Below are 3255 nucleotides of genomic sequence, written 5' to 3' on the forward strand. Positions count from 1 at the left end.
GGGCCGCGGGGCTGGCAGGGAGCGGAGGGCCGGGCAGGGAAGGGGTGAGGCGGGCTGGCTCCTCGGGCCGAGGGAACCCCCGGGCCCGGTGGCGGAGGCCTCGCCCGGAGCCATTGACAGCCCCGAAACCCTGCGAAATGGCTTTTCTTTCGGGTGGCGGGGCCGCGGCTGCCGCGCGGGGCCTGAGCTCAGCGCTAACGGGGCGGCGGGCGCGGGGCCTGGGCCCGGGCGGGGCGGCTGAAGCGCGGCGCTCGGGGTTAAAGCCAGCGGCTTCCCCGGGTCAGTCCCCTCGGCAGCCGGGGGACAGGGCCCCTCGTTGCCCCCCTGCGCCTCAGCCCCGCGGGGTCCGCCTTTGCGGGGGAAAAAATAAACTTTATTCCGGTTTGGCACCGATTGAACCGTAATCGGGTTAAAGTCCGTGCGGAATTACCGCCGGGCTCCGTGTGGCTGAGGCGGGCCCTGGCATCCCTCGGCTCTGCGTCCTCGGGGCCGACAGAAGCCACCGGAGATCCCCGGGGGGAGACAGAGCCCGAGCGAGGGCTTGGGGAAGGGAACCCCGGTGCCTGCGTGGGCTGGTCTCCCCACGGCCGGGAGGAGAACCCGCTTCTACAGCCCGTCATTGGAACTGCTGCGAGAGGTGTCAGCCAAAATTCATCAGTTCTTCACAGATTGAGGAGAATCAATCACGTATCGCACAACCGGAGTGATCCCAGTCATGAGCCCGATGTGTATTTGGGGATGAGAAGCTGTTGGGGCGTTTGCAGTGAGAGGGCACCCCATCAGGAACTCTCTTACATGGTGTTTCTTTCACATTTCACGTATTAAAGGAACGAGGGGTAACAGCTGAGGTCTAGGGCTGACATCTGCATTTATGACGGACCAAAGCGAGCCCCTGAGTGCACATTCCTTAGAGGTCTGAGAGCTTCTCAGGGGTTAGTTAGAAGCCAGGGTCCAGGATTTTCTGAGACTAAGTCAAAAGCTGGAACTTCTACACAAAAACCAGATCCATCTGAGCATGAATTGTAAGAAACTGTTAATACTTGTGAAATACTGTCAGGTATGAAACCTACCTGCCCACCTGGTAACACAATATTTCGTCTGTGACTCAGAAGTACACGAAGTTTCTGAACACTGGGAAATAAAGCTGTGTGCATTCCCCCCTACACACTTTTTTTTCCCCTTGCCTTTTATCTTCCCTTTTTTCAAGCTGTCTGCTATTGTCACATCTCTCTCCTCCTTGTTTGGACAAGTTCTGCTGCTGTTTTGGGATGGATCCCATCTGGAACAAAGATCAGACCCGTGCGTAAAACCTGTTCCGCAACATTCTCTTTATTCAGAAAACAAGCAGGAGCTGCACAGCGGGCTCCTGGTGCAATCCTTTCCCAATCCTTTCCCCGGCTCCGGAGCCAGGGAGTTGAGATGGCAGAGCAGGAGTGAAATGAAGAGAACAGAACAGGCTTTCAGAGGGAGCCTCGTGACGCCGACCTGAGGTCCCCCTTGTCCCCCTTGTCGCTGCTACAGCTCCACGCTGGGAGTCAGCCCCCACCCAGCTTTGAAAGTTGAATCAGCTCCCCACAGTCCTGTGTTGGACCATATTCATGTGCTAATTCTTACACTGCAAAGGACGTAAGAGAAATGAACAAACAAACAGAGCCCTGTTCCATTTGGTCTGGTCTGAATTACAGTCAGACCCTGGTCTTAACTGTCTAATTAAATAATAAACATTCCTGAGTCAATAACTTGCGTTACCGTCAGCGCTGTTCCCACAACTTTCGTTTCACACAACGTTCTGCACCGGAGTTTCTCAGGGAGGGATGTGCTGCCCCGGGCTGTGGTGGGGAGGAGGAGGAGGAGGCTCTGCCCCCAGGGTACCCACGCAGGACAGCGTGGCAGCCAGCCAGCCCCCACGCCGAGGGGACGACCGTACTGCCTGTTTCTGGTTATGTTTAATAACAACTCCACAGAAACATTTTCCTAATTCAGTTTCATCCCCTGCCCTGTAGCCGAGGCTGTCCTAAAGCACCATTACGGTCATTTTTTAGGCACCTCTAGTAGTCAGTCCTGGTTCAAGGCCCAGTCCAAGCACTAGGGGTTAGTGTGGCAGAGACCTCAGCGATGGCACCCAGCAGAGACCTCAGTGATGGCACCCAGCAGAGATCTCAGGGATGGCACCCAGCAGAGATCTCAGCGATGGCACCCAGCAGAGATCTCAGCAATGGCACCCAGCACGTCTCCTTAGTGGTGGGATGCTCAGTTCTTGAGACTGGTAGATACTGGCAGAGTGTGAGGGTGGACGAGAGGAGTCCCCAGGGCAGGGGCTGGGAATCGTCATGTGTCACAGCAGGGACTTGCACAAAGCTGCAAATAGGACTTCTTGGATATTAGCAGCCTGGTTGCTTGCAGTTTTAAAACCAAGAAACACTGCCTGAAGTGTGATGTGCCTGGGCAGATCCTGGATGAAAGTGTCCACAGGTCTCTGCATGTTAAGAGGAGTTGGGTACCTGCCCACCTTGAGAACCTAGACCAGTATGTCCACTTGTTTATATAAAATACCCTGCTGTTAGGTTTATGTATTTGGCCACTTCTGCTTTAGCCTCATAAGGAGGAGTAAAAAAGCACTATTTTTCATTATTAAAACCAGCAGCCCTCTTCAAGATCATCACAATTCTTTCATCAGCTGAGTGATAATGCCACCTCATCATTCTTATGCGTTTGGCTTGTCTCTGTTCTGCATTAAGTCGTGTAGGATACATATTCCTGGTGTCATAAAGGACCAATAAATTTGTCTGTAAAAAGCATCTGAAATATCCCAAGCGGGAAGATAATTTGTTTGCTTTTTAACAAAGCTTCCCAGAAGTTCTTACAAAGACTAAATTTATTACTCTAATTTTTATGGCGCTATTTATCAACATGGTGCTCAACAGTAATAGAAGCTAAGAATGGTTGCTGGGAAGGGAAGAAGTCGAGGCTTTCTATTCTCCTTCCCACCAGGCAGTAGTATAAACCCCACGGAGCTCCCACTGACTCAGTGTGACGCTGGAAGCACAAAGTCTCGCAGCGTTGGCCGAGGAAGTAGCTGGGAGCAGAGCGGGCTCCGTGAGGGGACCCAGGGCAAGGCCAGAAAAAATACCTCCAGGAGCAACCGTGCTCTGCCAGGGGAAAGAGCGGGCAGAGAGACAGGGAGAAAAAAGCTGTGTGGGCCAGGATGAGAAATAAGAGCCCAGAAGTGCTGTACCCCTGCTGTGTGCACAGGAC

This window comes from Calidris pugnax, unplaced genomic scaffold (assembly GCF_001431845.1).
Source record: "Calidris pugnax isolate Ruff unplaced genomic scaffold, ASM143184v1 scaffold206, whole genome shotgun sequence".
Taxonomy (NCBI): domain Eukaryota; kingdom Metazoa; phylum Chordata; class Aves; order Charadriiformes; family Scolopacidae; genus Calidris; species Calidris pugnax.